Source organism: Schistocerca cancellata, chromosome 5, assembly GCF_023864275.1.
Source record: "Schistocerca cancellata isolate TAMUIC-IGC-003103 chromosome 5, iqSchCanc2.1, whole genome shotgun sequence".
NCBI lineage: Eukaryota > Metazoa > Arthropoda > Insecta > Orthoptera > Acrididae > Schistocerca > Schistocerca cancellata.
In genome coordinates, this window is record NC_064630.1 from 378454046 (window position 1) to 378473141 (window position 19096).

The window sequence follows — 19096 nt, forward strand, 5'->3', positions numbered from 1 at the left end:
AGTTTTCTTTATATTTAATTATAATAACTTCGTAGAAAGAAAACAGCTTATAACGCTCTTGCGTGACGAGCCATCATGCTCTAAATTTTATACTCATTTTCCTATCAAGTCCTTCCATCACTTTTATTACAATATACAGTTTCCTTAATCCCAGTATAGCTTCAAAATTACGTATTACTGGACATTGCTTTATTAAGAAAAATGTTAATTTCATGCCGTCTATTGTTTAAGGAAATTAGAAATAGTTAATATGGTACACCTTGTAGAATGTTCTATGACAATCAAAATCATTTGGGATGTAGTGAAACAAAAAATAGTCGTAGTCCATGTCTCCAGTTTCCCACTGCAATTTTGAAAGAACATACCACTCATATGAATCAGTGAGTGTGCAAAAATTAAATACGTGTACATCGATAAAGAATACCAGTGCCATGACGCTTTCATGGAGTGGGAGACTGAAAGGATTGTAATAAATATTGATCTGAAATTTAGTGATAAAAACAGTTATCAAGAACCCAAGACCACACAGCTGAGGAACTGCTTCTGCTTCAGCTACAACCATGGAGTAGTGTAAAAGATGCGCATAGTCACACATACCCTAGGAATAAATGTATAATTTTAAGCTAGTGGATCTTATTCAAGAGATCTAATTGTTTCCAAGTAGGGTATTCAAAGTCTGAAGTATGAATAGTTTTGAGATCATTATGATATTAGTTGATAAATAACATGCATGCTTCAGTTTCCATAAAAACCCAAATGTTTCATCTATAATCTTCAATGCTCTACATCAGGTTTTCCAAATTAGACACTAGATGGTCAATTATGACATGGAAATGTTTATCTTGTGTCAGTCATCTCAATTTACATATATCACTACATACCTGGTACCATCATGGAATGATTTCTTTTTCTTAGTTGAAATGGCTTCTTTTTCTTAGTGCGCACCTGCCGGAATTTCGAGATCGGTGTTGACTGTACTGGCAAGAACTTTAGATTCGGGGAATGGTGTCCCAATTTTCGCGAAGGGATTTTAAGTTGTTCAATAAGGACTCGAGATGTCTTATCTCAAAACCAAAGTATTTCGAGCTTTCAGTAATTTGATATTGTAGTCATCTGGTTCCACCTTTAGCCAAATGGACGCCACGATTTAACACTTAAAAGCTCTCTCATAATCAAAAACAAAGAAAAGAACCGTATCACAGAATGTGATTCAGCTGACAAATTTATCTTACCGGAAGTTTCAACAGCAATGGCAATCTTATCCGCGTGAGTTGCATTTGGTCTTACAGCGTCAACGCGAGCACTCCAACGGGTATCAGACGTGGAACAAAAAGAATTTCCAAGACATTGTTATAGAATTTCCCATCGTTGTGAGCTGCAACTGAACAGGTTGTAAAGTAGCTGAATCACTCCGAAAGAAGTATCTGCTTCATGTCAACTCTCGGCTGCTTGTACACCACATAAGGTGATAAGAAGCACACAGAGAGTTTTGTGGGAGGATTCCTCTGAAGAAAATATGTCTGCGCTTCTTTACAACATCGTCTCATTTTACTTACGTTATCATAACTTTGCCCGTGACATTCACTGATAGAAAACAAATGTTTCACGAGTACTGATCTAATTTAATGTGCAACAGAAACTCCTGTTTCTTGATTACGATCTACGAATTCCAAAGCCGTTCATTTACTTTTTGTTGAAGAAATTTTAAGCAGGACGAATGTTGTATTTTCAACATTTTGAATCAGCATTTGCCTCACCAAGAATTGAGTAATACTTCTCATTTTCTCTCTGTTCCAAGATGGCGCACCTGACGAAATGGGCGTAAAATAAATTCGTTCTGAGTATCACTTCACAGATAATGCACTCGTAAAGGCTTTCCAGATTCTTGTCCGTCTCTAAACTTGCTAATGTGTTTTGTGAGAACTGGATCTCAGTGACTCGAGAAGTCTGACACGGTGAGGAAACTTCCGTTATTTGAATCTCAAGTTTCTGAGATGAACCTCTGAAAGCCAAGCATTTTTGACCAAGAAATAGAGTCACGCCAAGTAATGTCAGCGTTCCCATGTACGCTAGCTATTCTCGGAACGAATAAAAGAATATTATCTCTTTACATCCGGGCATCAACATGGCTAATGTATTCTATTGTGTTATTATACAGGGTGTTACAAAAAGGTACGCCCAAACTTTCAGGAAACATTCCTCACACACAAAGAAAGAAAATATGTTATGTGGACATGTGTCCGGAAACGCTTACTTTCCATGTTAGAGCTCATTTTATTACTTGTCTTCAAATCACATTAATCATGGAATGGAAACACACAGCAACAGAACGTACCAGCGTGACTTCAAATACTTTGTTACAGGAAATGTTCAAAATGTCCTCCGTTAGCGAGGATACATGCATCCACCCTCCGTCGCATGGAATCCCTGATGCGCTGATGCAGCCCTGGAGAATGGCGTATTGTATCACAGCCGTCCACAATATGAGCACGAAGAGTCTCTACATTTGGTACCGGGGTTGCGTAGACAAGAGCTTTCAAATGCCGCCATAAATGAAAGTCAAGAGGGTTGAGGTCAGGAGAGCGTGGAGGCCGTGGAATTGGTCACTGAATCTGTTGTTGAGAAGCGTACGAACACTTCGACTGAAATGTGCAGAAGCTCCATCGTGCATGAACGACATGATGTGTCGTACTTGTAAAGGCACATGTTCTAGCAGCACAGGTATAGAATCCCGTATGAAATCATGATAACGTGCTCCATTGAGCGTAGGTGGAAGAACATGGGGCCCAATCAAGACATCACCAACAATGCCTGCCCAAACGTTCACAGAAAATCTGTGTTGATGAAGTGATTGCACACATGTTGATTGTGAAAATTTACAATTTGATCACGTTGGAGTGAAGCCTCATCCGTAAAGAGAACATTTGCACTGAAATGAGGATTGACATATTGTTGGATGAACCATTCGCAGAAGTGTACCCGCGGACGCCAATCAGCTGCTGATAGTGCCTGCACACGCTGTACATGGTACGGAAACAACGGTTCTCCCGTAGCACTCTCCATACGGTGACGTGGTCAACGTTACCTTGTACAACAGCAACTTCTCTGACGCTGACATTAGAGTTATCGTCAACTGCACGAAGAATTGTCTCGTCGATTGCAGGTGTCCTCGTCGTTCTAGGTCTTCCCCAGTCGCGAGTCATAGGCTGGAATGTTCCGTGCTCCCTAAGACGCCGATCAATTGTTTCGAACGTCTTCCTGTCGGGACACCTTCGTTCTGGAAATCAGTCTCGACACAAACGTACCGCGCCACGGATATTGCCCCGTGCTAATCCATACATCAAATGGGCATCTGCCAACGCCGCATTTGTAAACATTGCACTGATTGCAAAACCACGTTCGTGATGAACACTAACCTGTTGATGCTACGTACTGATGTGCTTGATGCTAGTACTGTAGAGCAATGCGTCGCATGTCAACACAAGCACCGAAGTCAACATTACCTTCCTTCAATTGGCCCAACTGGCGGTGAATCGAGGAAGTACAGTACATACTGACGAAACTAAAATGAGCTCGAACATGGAAATTAAGCGTTTCCGGACACATGTCCACATAACATCTTTTCTTTATTTGTGTGTGAGGAATGTTTCCTGAAAGTTTGGCCGTACCTTTTTGTAACGCCCTGTATTTCTTCACTGTTACAATTCTTCCAGAACAACTATACATTTTATTTTGTGTTTCTTCTTGAGTGCCAATAATTTTCTGTATATTTCGTATAAAATCTTTCGCAATAGAATCAGAAGCGCCTTATATTTGAACGTCCAGAGTTGTTGCAGTGTACATTTTTTGGGGAAATACTTTGGTAAGTTTTCCAACAACTTTTTATAGAAAGCGCAGTTTAGACTAAGATGGTTTTATCGCACAGTGTCTAAACAAAGTACGAGACGTAATTGTATCAGGGTTGCCATCCGTCCCAGTGCATCTGGACCTTCTTGTTCTGACATCCTGACAAGACCCAATTATGTTCAGATTTTGTAAAATACTGTTACGAGCTTGGCTCAAGAACTGAAGTAAAGCCATCTGTTAGCGTAACATGTAAATGCAGCATCAGTTGATTCTATTTATGACAACAAGTTTATGTTGACAATGTCGTCTCACAGATGACATTGCATGTTGCGTATCCTGTATCGACGATGTAAGATCATTCGAGAAAATATCAGGCTCCTCCAATAGCACGGGGCCTGAACTACTTAAAGCAGTGCCATGCGGAAGAATCGGGCAGTTCTTATTTAAATAGCGATCTGATAAGACTGTTCTTTTTAAACACCATATAGCGGAAATGCTGAGTCGCAGATAGGCACAACTAAAAGACTGTCACAAAATAAGCTTTCGGTCAACAAGGCGTTTGTCAAAAATAGACGACACACACAGACACACACACACACACACACACACACTCACACACACACACGCGCGCAACTCACACACACACGACTGCAGTCTCTGGTAGCTGAACCACACTGTGTGTGTGTGTGTGTGTGTGTGTGTGTGTGTGTGACGTCTACTTTTGACGAAGACCTTTTGGTCGAAAACTTATTTTGTGTCAGTCTTTTTGTTGTGCCTATCTGCGACTCAGCATCTCCGCTATATAGTGACTTGCAACTATCCTTTCACAATATTGTTAAGTTTGTGACGTCCTTTCCCTCCTTCTGCACTCGTCGTGAGGGGACGCAACTCGTAACGATGTTCGTCCCCGTCAGCATGACGTAGAACAGCACCTGTAATTCTCCTAAAACACAGCTCCTCGGGTAGTTAAGAAATATTCTACTGTCTGTCCGTAAGTCTTATCAGTTTATGTTAACTGATCAATTGTTTATCTTTTATCTTATGTCCGGTTAGTTTCGTTGAGCAGTGAAATCTTGGTTCTTAATCCTATCATTACGGTGGTTTTTCACGTCATCCTTAGCGAGGATTAATAATTGCTGCTCGTAATTCCGTTGCTACGTCAAATTATTAACAACGGTCCAACGTAACTCCAGAGATCACTTATGTTGAAGTAACGTCCTTGTAACTCGCCGTAATGCTGATTTTTATATTATTCACCTTTCACTGTCTGTTATCCCTGTCTTCACACAGTCACTTAAAATGTTTAAGAGACTCAATCACTAGCATGAACATACGTAATATTATTCCTTGAATCATGTAGGCGACACATCTGATTTATCTCTTGACAAATAGTTTACTAATCTTTTGGTAATTAATTGTTTGTCCCTATCACGCACACACACCGATATGTTATTCAAGATTAACTTCTCATCAGTCCAGTAATCGTGACGTTGACAACAACTTTTGGTTGAACGGCGTATTGGTTTTTCTTCATGACTTTGTATTATTGTGTCCTACTCAATACTACGAATAGTTTTCTTGTCACTGATCCATTACTATCAAATTCGAAACTGTTCTTCAGTCCGAAAGTTAAGACCAGTAAATCAGTATCACTCAATTAAAATCACTGTCGCATTGATAACGGTAAAGATTACTTTATTCAGTCGAATGACTGAGTATGGCTTTAGTCTCTCTCTCACGAACTATCGAACTTTCACAACTAAAACAATCTAATAGCGTTTCCTTCCAGAAGACTATCACAATAGTACTCTAGAGCGACTCAATAGCAACTAACTAAACATTTCTATATCCAAGTTGCATTGTAGGCGCATTGTAATTCCTTTTCGACGCGGCTACAACTCTCTTCCATAGTAAATATTATCTTTGACCGCATTACCTCCTTGGATTGAACCTTAGTTCATATGAATTTAAATTTATTCTATAGATGTTTAAAAGATAATGCATGACAACCCTTTCCTTTTATCACCTCTTTTGTATGTTACTCTCAGTATTTAATGGTTATAGTTGTTAATTAATACATTATTAGTTCAATTAATTTTTTTCCCATGAATAAGATGACTCACTTCCCTACTTAAAGTTTTCACAAAGTTTATTAATTGGAGTTTTCTGTCCTTGGGGCGTTACAAGTTCCATCCTGGAATTTCCATTGTTTCGTTCTTTCTAAACGTAATACGAACAACGAGTGCAAGTTCCATGTAACTGCATTCTAAATAAATTACATTAAATACATTAAATAAATTATATTAAATAAAAATTTTACCGCATTTCTTCACCCCATCTGTGAGTGTCCCAACGAGATCCCAGCTAGATATGACAACACTAGAGTTGTATGCAGTTGGTCTGTAAGATTCATGAAAATTAAGCCAGAGCTATATTCGCTATGCTGATACTGGGGTAATGTTCTTCTGTTTATTATAGGACACAAAATTGATTTTGCAATAGCAGTCTGATATCTATCAAGTGAGCACCGTGAACGATCCGAGCCCTTGGGCCCCCCTGAGTCCCGGGACCCGGGGATTTTGCCTCCCCTGCCCGTCCACCCGTCGTTGGGCCTGTTCCCCTGAATAATGTTATCTTTTTGTCGTTTGTTTTGTTAAGAGGTGCAAGTAAATGGCTTACTCTGATGTCTCATGCTATTTTGCCGTTCCGTTACCAACGAATAGCGAAAGAAGCTTCATAAGTAGGCTTTTAGGTTTTTATGTTGGTAACGCCACGCAGCGCTCTGCATTAAAATCGCTGACTGCGCTGTGTGCAGTCTATGGCTGGTTGGACTCGTTGCTGGAAGTCATTCACCGGTGTAGTGTTCGGCAGTTGAATGTGAACAGCCCGTAGCGTTGGGCAGTTGGAGGTGAGCCGCCAGCAGTGGTGGATGTGGGGAGAGAGATGCCAGAGTTCTGAGATGTTAATATGAGCGGACGATCTGGACGTATTTCCGTCAGAAAAAGGAATTTTGTAAGACTGGATGTCAAGAATATATATATATATATATATATATATATATATATATATATATATATATATATAATGACTTTTGAACACTATTAATGTAAATACATTGTTTGTTCTCTATCAAAATCTTTCATTTACTAACTATATGCCTATCAGTAGTTAGTGCCTTCAGTAATTGGAATCTTTTATTTAGCTGGCAGTATTGACGCTCGCTGTATTGCAGTAGTTCGAGTAACGAAGATTTTTCTGAGGGAAGTGATTCATGAAAGGTAGAGTTTATTGTTAGTCAGTGCTCTTCTTTTGTAGGGATTTTTAAAAATCAGTTTGCGTTGCGCTAAAATATTGTGTGTCAGTTTAGAAATGATCAGAATCAGTAAAGAGAAAACAGTCTCTGTATGCTCAGTTTCACTCTGGTGTTTGAAAATCAAGTAACGTACAAGTTTTACCAGCACAGTCATTCTTTACATTCAAAGGGGAAGTTTCATATGACGACCCTTAGCTGAGGATACCTCACTGGAGTCTTTTGGTTTTTTCTTGTAGTTTGAGTAATTAGTGTAGTTATTGTTTATTGCTAGCGCATAATTGTAGAGAGAATCTACTTCGTAGTTGTAGTTTTTCATTGTTGTATTGTAAAACAGTTGTGGCATGCATGTAGATTTCGCAGCCGCGCTTACAATTAATTAAATATTATTTTTAGTGCTATTTTAATGTGTTTTAATATTTTTGCTCTGCAAATTATGCTTTTCTGTGGTATCGTGTGAAATACGTAATAATTATGGCGTGTGGAAAACGTAACACTAGGCTCCAAAGTAAATTGAGAAATGATAGTGACGGCGAGCGTAGCCTATCAGCACCCCCGTGTAATGAATTAAAAGATATTCAAAGTAGTAATTTGGTAACTGTATACAGGTAAATGGATCAGGCAGTAAATAATGGTGCAGACAGTGAAACAGCTAGTGAAGGTGTAGTACTGCGATCGCTCGGTCGGCAGTAGCTCGCCTCAGGAATCCGAAATGGCAGGAAAAAATCTTGCAAATACTGTAGATTCAGTACCCTTTTCTCACTCAGGTCAAGATACATTTTTTGCTTTTCAAAATGCGAATGCTGCCAGTGCAAATGTACTGCCGGAAAGCACAGAGAAACAGGTTCCAGACACTAATACATTGTTATTGCAATTAATGCAACAAATGAAACAAAATCAAACACAAATGGAACAAATACAGAAACAAACACAGCAACAGCTTCAGAAGTTAAACACAATTGAGCAAATGCTTGAACAAACACGTGAAGATTTAACTGCGGAGTTACTTGAAGTCGAATCGAAAAGTCAGAAAGTCTGTAATGACGTAAAAACACAATTTTGTGAGCATTTTCAACCTATTTTTTCGCGTCATGAAAATGCATTACAGAATCACGAAGCAGCCATAAAAGAACTGCAAACTATTGTTCATGATAATCACGACACCTTGCAGGTTAAAATTGACTTAGTGGCGTCTAACGATACGGTTACGCAACTTGCACAAAATCAAGGAAACTTAAAGGACACAGTAGATACGATTTCGGCAAAAATGGACACTGAAACTTAGTTCAGAAAAACACCCAGAGGAAATCAGTTAATTATCGGAGAAAGCAGCCGAACTTTCGGAGTAGTTCACTAACTTATCTACAAAGATGATGATCTGAATGACACAAGACTGGTAGCCTTCACTGACACAGAAGAGTATGAAGAATTTAAGAAATTTAAACAAAATCAGAATCAATTTAATACACAGTACAAAAGCGAAATCCGGGAAGTACAAGATCAGTTGACACACATAATGCAAGAATTACATATTTCAGAGGGTACTCGCGCTCTGACACGGGAAGAGGGACTTAGAAATACGGAAAAGCCACAAAGTCATAACATAGGGCATTTCGGAAATTTTGAAAGAAATTGGCAAGGTGCACCGAATTTTGAGATGGAACCGCCGACACGACGTAACAATGACCGATTTGCGACCTGCCGACACGATGATTTTGATTGTAAGCCGTTCATTACTACACGTAAATTCAAAGCATTTAAGAATTCTGGCAACGACATTCATCCACAAATGTGGCTTCATCAATTCTCTCATTGTTTTCTCCCAACTGGTCATTAGAGCACAGATTAGAATTTATGTGTGGCAACTTAGAGAACGAATCTGCTGTAAGAATGCGATCGGTCATTCGCGACTGTCACAGTGAAGAAGATTTCTATCATGTCTTCCTTTCAGCATATTGGTCTCAAGTTTCTCAAGATCGAGTAAAACATAGCATCATAATGATGAAACATTTCGAACAATCTGAATTTTCCAGTCTTGTCAAATATTTTGAAGACATGTTGCATAAGAATCAGTATCTGTCAACCCATACAGCCCCTCAGAACTTCTTCGCATTTGTTTAATTAAGTTGTTGGAACATTTAAGACATAGTATTTTGGCAGGACGTTGCAAAGACGACATCGAAGCTTTTTAGGGACTCTTTCAAGATTGGAAATAGACACTGACAGTCGCGGAGTGCGAAAAAAGGAAAACAACCATTACAGGTCACATCCGTCACAATTGTGTGAGGACAGAAATAAGAACTGGACACGACAAGACTACTTTTACAGCGCAAATCGTGATAAAAATGGACACCACCTGTATGACAACCATTGGCAGAGTAATAAAAGTTACAGAGAAAGATCGCATTTCCGTAGTAATGAATATGACGGAGACAACTGTAGAAACAGACAATATGGGAACCAGAACAGTTATTATCAACGGAGACAAAATGACTTCAGGCGTAACAGCCCACCTCGTAATTACGCTTCGCGAAGAAATTCTCCACCACGTGACCGACAAAGAAAGAAACCATGAAAAATACTGACAAAACGACATACGATATAATCTTAACAACAGACCAGAATTTACCCAAAATTGGCGTGATTCAAACAGGACAGGGCCCTCTCGACAAGTTGAAATTGTATAAGTTAGATCCCCAAATCCCAATAACGATGCGCAACAACAAAGAGTCAGTAGACAATGACTCACACTGCTGGCAGCCACATGCACAGGCTGGACCTGAGAAAAATAACATAGAAGCTAATCTTGAAAAAAATTTAAGTATTCTTTACCGACATATACCGCATGATAATTGCTTTGATGTTGACACTCTGCGTACTAAGAAAAGTAAAGGACTACAACACATTTCTCATGTAAAACCGTTTGTTGAGGGATAATTTGCTTTCTAACTTAGTCTTTGCTATAAAGACTAAGGGGGGGGGGGGGGCGGGTTATGCTTACTTTGTGTACTATGTGTGTGCCAGGCGCAAGAAGCCCTAGGTAATATGGTATTTGCTTATTCAGTTTTACACATCAGTACCATATTTCTCTAACACAGAATTACACAGCTATCTGATTATTTAACAGAAAGATAAACTTTTTTTTTACTACATCAATGACACATGTTTATGTAGTTACACAGTTGGATACCTTCACACTTATGAAATTATATTTTGTCTTCCTTTTTGGAACTGTTCATATTTACTTGAGAAACCACTGTGATACTACAAGAGCATTTTTTTGGGGACTTTGAAATTATTGAAGAAAGCTACGATGTTTTTGAGATTTGGTTAAGGTGTTACGATGTTATTATTGCGACAATGATGTGTATTGTGATGTAGAGGTGTGGTAGTGATCATCATGAAGGGTGAATGTGAGTACCACAATACCAACGGAAATTTTTTGGACTATGTTATATATGAGATTTTGTTTCTACACACTTCTAACATCAATTTTCAAACTTTTAATTTTTTTTTATTTAAATGAGACTGTCACTGTAGCGGATACTGCTGACATAAACGGTTTGGTAAAGAAGGTGAGTGACCTTGATGTAATGTGTTGTGGGCGCCCAGCTGCGAGATAGCCGCCTGAAAAATAAAACCATTAGTGTGTGCCTTTCAGAGGCACAGGTGTAGAAAAAAGAGGCCATTAACCTCGCTATTGACATTTCTTTGTAGAAAGCAGTGTAAACATGACATACTCATACTTGAAAACATATGACTACACTTCAGAGCTCGTACTTTCTGATATTTACTGAAATTCCTATGAAATGATGGGAAATATTTTATGTCTATACACTTGACAATGGCTACTGTCTTTCTAGTTAAGAGGTTTATTTTACTCCCTTATGAAATGCCATATGGCTAGTGAACGACATCTTTATGCTTTGCCTTGTATATATTTACTCATTTTGTTTGATATCTAGTTTTTAGCTGCGCTGCAGCGTTGGTTAAAATAAAATTTAATTGACGTACTAACGTAAATATTTTCTGTCTACTTTCTTAAAAAAGGGAGCGCTAGGGAACGAAAGAAGTACAGGAAGGAGAACTGATAATAGATGTTAGGATGAAAATAGACATTTCCATTCACAGGAATTGCATACATAATTTTTTTTCAATGACTTGGTAACTTGTTTGGTAAAATAAGTTGTTGTGATGCGAGACTCTAGTGTTAAGATGTGATGTAGGTTTTAAGGTGTAAATAGACATTTCCTTTATCTACATTGCTATCTTTACTGTTATATTTTTTCTGCTTGAGCTTTGTCATGTTTAGGTGTAGTTTATCGCTTTTGCTGCTGCTGTTTATCAGGCATTGCCCTACTAAATTTCACTTTGTATTACTGTGCTAAGCCAGTTTTACTACCGATTTATTTTTCATGTTGCTGCCCATTGGCTCATATTAGTTGTAACGTTGCATTTGCTTTGCTAATTTTTATTCATTGCTGCTTGCTTTGTCACTTTGGATTTTTTTCTCATTCTTATTTGTGTTAATGTTTGTTCTGCTTCATTGCTCGTCCCTTAGTTTATGTATCTGAGCACAGTAGATTTAAGTTAGCTTAAGAGGGGGTAGGCTATATAAGAGAATCACTTGTCATGAACTGGAAGAAATGCATTGGGAAGCTATAAGAAAAATATTTGGCCAAAAAAGTAGTCTACAATGAAGAATAATTATTTTGAAAGAGAATATGAATAGACAAGTAGGGCTTAGGGACAACAGAGTTAGATAGGATTTTCTTGAAAACAAATAAGGAGTAAAGAATATGTGAAAATACTAAAGCATGTGGAGATAGGACATTTTGGGAATAATGATGAACTAAGGGAGATCTCCGAGAAGTAAAGAAAGTTTTGTTTGAAAATGAAATACGATACATACTGCAGTACCAAATGTTATACTGAAAACAAATCCTGTCCTTTTCTTTTGTATGATTCCGCTATTGTTAATGTGTACCCTTGTGTGGCTATGTTTTTCCTGTCTTTATGTGTTTATCTGATAAAAGTTATGTTGTAGAATTTTTCTAGTACTAAGCTGTGTTTACTATGATGAGGAGTACTGTTATCTTCAAATACAACCTATTCTTTACTTTGAAAAAATGTTTAGATATTATTTATTCTGTTATGTGTTCTTTTTTAGGCTCATGCATCAATTTGATGTTCTAATTAATATTCTCATTTTCTTCATTTATTTATCTGTCACAATTCTTATAATACTCATGTATATGCTTATTTCTATTCTTTGTAACAGCTGGATTACTACTAATGTTATCATTATGTTTCTTAATGATTTTTTTGTACTTTTGTAATCGTATTCTCATGTTATAAGATTGTAATTGACACCTGTTCTTCAAATTAAGTAAATAGTAGGGATTCATTTCACTGCACACATTTCTGTTGGTCATGGTATATGCACAATATGAGTGAAGTTAAAAGAAAAGGACTGTTAGTGCTCACACATGTGTTGACACTTCAGTAAGGGACTGGTTAACAGCGTTGCTGGTTGTAATGACATTTCAAAATTTTTTTGTGAATGCACAATTGGTGGTTCATCGACTTGCTATATTGTCCACAAGACTCTTTGATGGTGATTGTACACCTACACTGTCACAACGGTTGGCTGCTGGCCATCTCTACAAGGACTACAGTGGGTCTGCACCTTTGGTGGCCTACCAATACCATAACCTCTACAACGACTTCAGTGGGTCTGCACCTACAGTGGCCCACTAATACCATTATCTCTACAAGAAATACTGTGGGTCTGCTCTGTGATGACCTATCTACCAATATTCTTCAAAACGACTGACTCTGCTGTGGATTTGCTCTATTGTAGCCCATTATCTGTCTGCATGTCAAGAGTCGGCACTGTCTTTCCGTTGGAAGGACAACACTACTTCTTCAAGACTGCATGAAAATCCACTACTTCCATGTGCATTTTCTTTTACTGCTCAGACTTTGTGCATAAAAGTATCGCATTTTCTTTTACTGTTCAGATTTTGTGCATAAAACTATCATTATTACTGTGATGAATGATCAGGAATGTCTTTATGGACTGTGAGGACAATTTTTGCTTTTTACCAACAGTGTATCGATAGGTGTGTACATTTGATGTATTTGTTATTGTTAATATGAAAAAAATTATCAAATCAGTATTGGCCACTCCACAAAACAATAAGTAATTTCTTTATAGGGAGCATGGGGGCTACGTAAGTAGTTGTTGGTAACGCCATGTAGCGCTCCGCATTAAAATCGATGACTGCGCTGTGTGCAGTCTGTGCCTAGTTGGACTCGTCGTTGGAAGTCATTCGCCAGTGTAGTGTTGGGAACTTGGATGTGAACAGCCCATAGTGATGGGCAGTTGGAGTGAGCTGCCAGCAATGGTGGATGTGGGGAGAGAGATGCCAGAGTTCTGAGATGTTAACATGAGGGAACGAGCTGGACGTATGTCCGTCAAAAAAAGAAAATTTGTTACACTGGATATATATATATATATATATATATATATATATATATATATATATATATATAGTGGTCCATTGATAGTGACCAGGCCAAATATCTCACGAAATAAGCATCAAACGAAAAAACTACAAAGAACGAAACTCGCCTAGCTTGAAGGGGGAAAACAAATGGCGCTATGGTTGACCCGCTAGATGGCGCTGTCATAGGTCACACGGATATCAACTATGTTTTTTTTTTTAAATAGGAACCCCCATTTTTATTACATATTCGTGTAGCACGTAAAGAAATATGAATGTTTTAGTTGGACCACTTTTTTCGCTTTGTGATAGATGGCGCTGTAATAGTCACAAACGTATAAGTACATGGTATTACGTAACATTCTGCCAGTGCGGACGGTATTTGCTTCGTGTTACATTACCCATGTTAAAATAGACCGTTTACCAATTGCGTAAAAGGTCGATATCGGATTTATGTATTGCTATTGTGATCAAAATGCCCATCGGGCGTGTGGTATGTATGCTGCTTGGTATCCTGGACGACATCATCCAAGTGTCTGGACCGTTCGCCGGATAGTTACGTTTTTTAAAGAAACAGGAAGTGTTCAGCCACATGTGAAACGTCAACCACGACCTGCAACATATGATGATGCCCTAGTAGGTGTTTTAGCTGCTGCCGCGGCTAATCCGCACATCAGTAGCAGATAAATTGCGCGAGAATCGAGAATCTCAAAAACGTCGGTGTTGAGAATGCAGCATCAAAATCGATTGCACCCGTACCATATTTCTATGCACCAGGAATTGCATGGCAGCGTCGTGTACAGTTCTGCCGCTGGGCACAAGAGAAATTACGGGATGATGACAGATTTTTTGCACGCGTTCTATTTAGTTTTGTAGTTTGAATCTTAATTTCTTTCCGAGTGTTTGTGCGCTTGCATATTTAATTACATAAAATCCTTGCGTATTCTCGTATTTGAGAGGAGTAATATTGCTTATTGATAGCTGTAGAGTACAAATTCGCGGAGTCGTTAGTCAGTTGTTTGTTTTGGACAGCCAGTGCGCTTTTGACACAGCTCAGTGAGCCTTGAGCAGCCGCTGGTGAAGTGTCAGTGCAGCAGCAGTGCAGTAGCGAGTCGCTTATTTAGCTTTCATATTTGTTTTGTAGTTTGATGATTAAATTCTTAACGAATATTTGTGCGCTTGCATATTTAATTACATAAAATCCTTGCGTATTCTCGTATTTGAGAGGAGTAATATTGCTTATTGATACCCGTAGAGTATAAATTCGCGGAGTCGTTAGATATTAGCAGTAGGATGGACAGGGTGCGTGCGTGCTGTGTGCGGGTGCAGGAGGAACTGGCCGCGGTTCGCGGGCAGCTGAGCGTGCTCTTGGCCACGGTCAGCCGCCCTCAGGCTGCTGCCTCGAGGTGCAGCGATGGCGGAGGGTCTGGCGCGTAGCTTGAGACACCCCAGGTGTCGCTTGCTGCGTCCGCTGACTCAGCCACCGAGGCACCTTCTAGTGTACCCGGCGCTTTGGGGTCGCCCTCACCTCAGGGTGAGTGGCGGACTGCAACGCGTTCGCGTCGCTCGAGGCGGAGGGCCAATGTGGAGGCTGGCCGGCTGGCCTCGCCCGTTCATCCTGTCAGTGGGCAGGTGGCCGCTCCTTCAGCAGGGCCCGAGCAGGCACACGGGGCAAAGGCTTGCTGGTTATCGGGAGCTCCAACGTTAGGCGGGTGATAGAGCCCTTAGGGAAATAGCGTACAGGGCTGGAAAGAAATCCAACATGCACTCGGTTTGTCTGCCGGGGGGCCTCATCCAAGATGTGGAGGCGGCCTTGCCTGCGGCTATCGGATGCAGTCGTCTGCAAGTAGTTGCTCACGTCGGCACCAATGATGCCTGTCGCTTGGGTTCTGAGGCGATCCTCAGTTCGTACAGGCGGCTGGCGGATTTGGTGAAGACCGCTGGCCTCGCACGCGGGGTGCAAGCAGCTCTCTCTATTTGCAGCATTGTTCCCAGAGTGGATCGGGGTCATCTGGTTTGAGCCGAGTGGAGGGTCTCAACGAGAGGCTTTGTCGACTCTGTGACGGTCTTGGCTGCAGATTTGTAGATTTGCGTTACTGGGTGGGGAATTGTAGGACGCATCTAGATAGGTCAGGGGTGCACTACGGCTACTCGGGTAGCAGAGTACTTGTGACGTGCACATGGTTTTTTTTTAGGCTAGGCAGTAGTGCGAGGTGTCCTGATGAACACTCACCAGTCGACGTGCAGGCAGGGAAATCAGGACGCGCTCAGTGTAAAGACACTTCAGCTATCAAGATATTAGCAGTAAATTTTCAGAGTGTTCGGAATAAAGTTCCTGAATTTACTGCCCTCCAGGAAGCGTGTGGCGCGCAAATTATTCTTGGAACTGAGACCTGGCTGAACCCTGAAATAGAAAGTTCTGAAATATTTAGTGATGGTTGGAACGTATATCGGAAAGACAGATTAGACACTGTAGGAGGTGCTGTCTTCACTGCAGTTGACAAAAAGTTGTGTCTACTTAGGTCGAAGTAGAGTGTGATTGTGAAGTTATCTAGATACGTTTAACAGGGCTAGGAGAGATAAAGTTAATTGTGGGACGTTATTACCGGCCACCAGGTTCCACCGTGACAGTTCTAGAATCATTCAGAGGGAGTCTACATTCTCTATCGCAGAAGTACCCGAATCATGCTATATTAGCCAGAGGCGACTTCACCTACCTAGTGTAGACTGGGATGTCTACGGATTCATTACAGGTGGTACAGACAAGGCGACGTGTGAATTACTTTTGAACACCTTATCCGAAAACTGTCTTGAGCAGCTAAATCGACAGCCAACGCGTAATGGAAATATTTTAGATCTGGTAGCCACGAACAGACCAGACCTCATCGACAGTGTCAGTGTTCAGACAGGAATTAGTGATCATGATGTTGTCATTACGACTATGGTTACGAAAGTTAAAAAGTCGGTCAAGAAGGCTAGGAGAGTATTCTTACTAGAAAGAGCAGATAAGCAGTTGTTAGCATCCCACTTAATAAATGAATAGACTTCATTTACTTCCGGTACGATGGACGTGGAAAAATTATGGGCAAATTTTAAACACATTGTAAATCACGCGTTGGGGAAGTATGTGCCGAAAAAGTGGGTTACGGACGGAAAAGACCCACCGTGGTTTAACATCGCAATTCGGAGAATGCTCAGGAAGCAAAGGCAGTTGCACTCGCGGTACAAGAAAGATCGGGAGAATGAGGACCGGCAAAAGTTAGTAGAGATTCGTGCTGCTGTAAAAAGAGCGATGCGCGAAGCAGTCAACCACTACCACCGTCGTGCCCTAGCAAAAGATCTTGCTGAAAATCCAAGGAAATTCTGGTCTTACGTAAAATTGGTAAGCGGGTCGAAGGCTTCCATCCACTCAGTCACTGATCAGTCTGGCCTGGCAACGGAAGACAGCAAAACGAAAGCTGAAAATTTAAATTTAGCATTTGAGAAATCTTTCACGCAGGAGGACATAGTGATGTACATCCGTGGGGCTGTGAAGCAGCTGAATGGATTGAAAATAAATAAACCGCTAGGTCCTGATGTGATTCCAATTCGGTTTTACAGAGAGTACTCTACTGCATTGGCTCCTTACTTAGCTTGCATTTATCGCGAATCTCTTGCCCATCGTAAAGCCCCGAGCGACTGTAAAAAAGCGCAGGTGACGCCTGTATATAAGAAGGGTAGAAGGACGGATCCTCAAAATTACAGACCAATATCTTTACACCGGTTTGTTGCAGGATTCTCGAACACATTCTCGGTTCGAATATGATGAATTTCCTTGAGACAGAGAAGTTGCTGTCCATGCATCAGCACGGCTTTATAAAGCATCGCTCCTGCGAAACACAACTCGCCCTTTTTTCACATGATATTTTGCGAACCATGGATGAAGGGTATCAGACGGATGCCATATTCCTTGACTTCCGGAAAGTGTTTGACTCGATGCCCCACTGCAGACTCCTAACTAAGGTACGATCATATGGGATTGGTTCCCAAATATGTGAGTGGCTCGAAGACTTCTTAAGTAATAGAACCCAGTAGTTGTCCTCGATGGTGAGTGTTCATCGGAGATGAGGGTATCATCTGGAGTGTGGTAGGTCCGCTGTTGCTTTCTATCTACATAAATGATCTTTTGGTTAGCGTGGATAGCAATGTGCGGCTCTTTGCTGATGATGCTGTGGTGTACGGGAAGGTGTCGTCGTTCAGTGACTGTAGGAGGATACAAGATGACTTGGACAGGATTTGTGATTGGTGTAAAGAATGGCAGCTAACTCTAAATATAGATAAATGTAAATTAATGCAGATGAATAGGAAAAAGAATCATGTAATGTTTGAATACTCCATTAGTAGTGTAGCGCTTGACACAGTCACGTCGATTAAATATTTGGGCGTAACATAGCAGAGCGATATCAAGTGGGACAAGCATGTAATGGCAGTTGTGGGGAAGGCGGATAGTCGTCCATTGGTAGAATAAAACACCAATACGACCTATTCTTGAGTACTGCTCCAGCGTTTGGGATTCCTATCAGGTCGGATTGAGGGAGGACATAGAAGCAATTCAGAGGCTGGCTGCCATATTTGTTATTGGTAGGTTTGATCATCACGCGAGTGTTTCGGAAATGCTTCAGGAACTCGGGTGGGAGTCTCTAGAGGAAAGGAGGCGTTCTTTTCGTGAATCGCTACTGAAGAAATTTAGAGAACCAGCATTTGAGGCTGACTGCAGTACAATTTCACTGCCGCCAACTTACATTTCGCGGAAAGACCACAAAGATAAGATAAAAGAGATTAGGGCTCGCACAGAGGCATATAGGCAGTCATTTTTCCCTCGTTGTGTTTGGGAGTGGAACAGGGAGAGAAGATGCTAGTTGTGGTACGAGGTACCCTCCGCCACGCACCGTTTGGTGGATAACGGAGTATGTATGTAGATGTATGTATAGATGTAGATGTAGCGACGAAGCGTCATTCACCAACAGCGGTGACGTAAACCGGCATAATATGCACTATTGGACAACGGAAAATCCACGATGGCTGCGACAAGTGGAACATCAGCGACCTTGCCGTGTTAATGTATGGTGCGGCATTATGGGAGGAAGGATAATTGGCCCCCATTTTATTGATGGCGAGCTAAATGGTGCAATGTATGCTGATTTCCTACGTAATGTTCTACCGATGTTACTTCAACATGTTTCACTGCATGACAGAATGGCGATGAACCTCCAACATGATGGATGTCCGGCACATAGCTCGCGAGCGGTTGAAGCGGTATTGAATAGCATATTTCATGACAGGCGGATTGTTCGTCGAAGCACCGTACCATGGCCCGCACGTTCACCGGATCTGACGTCCCCGGATTTCTTTCTGTGGGGAAAGTTGAAGGATATTTGCTATCGTGATCCAT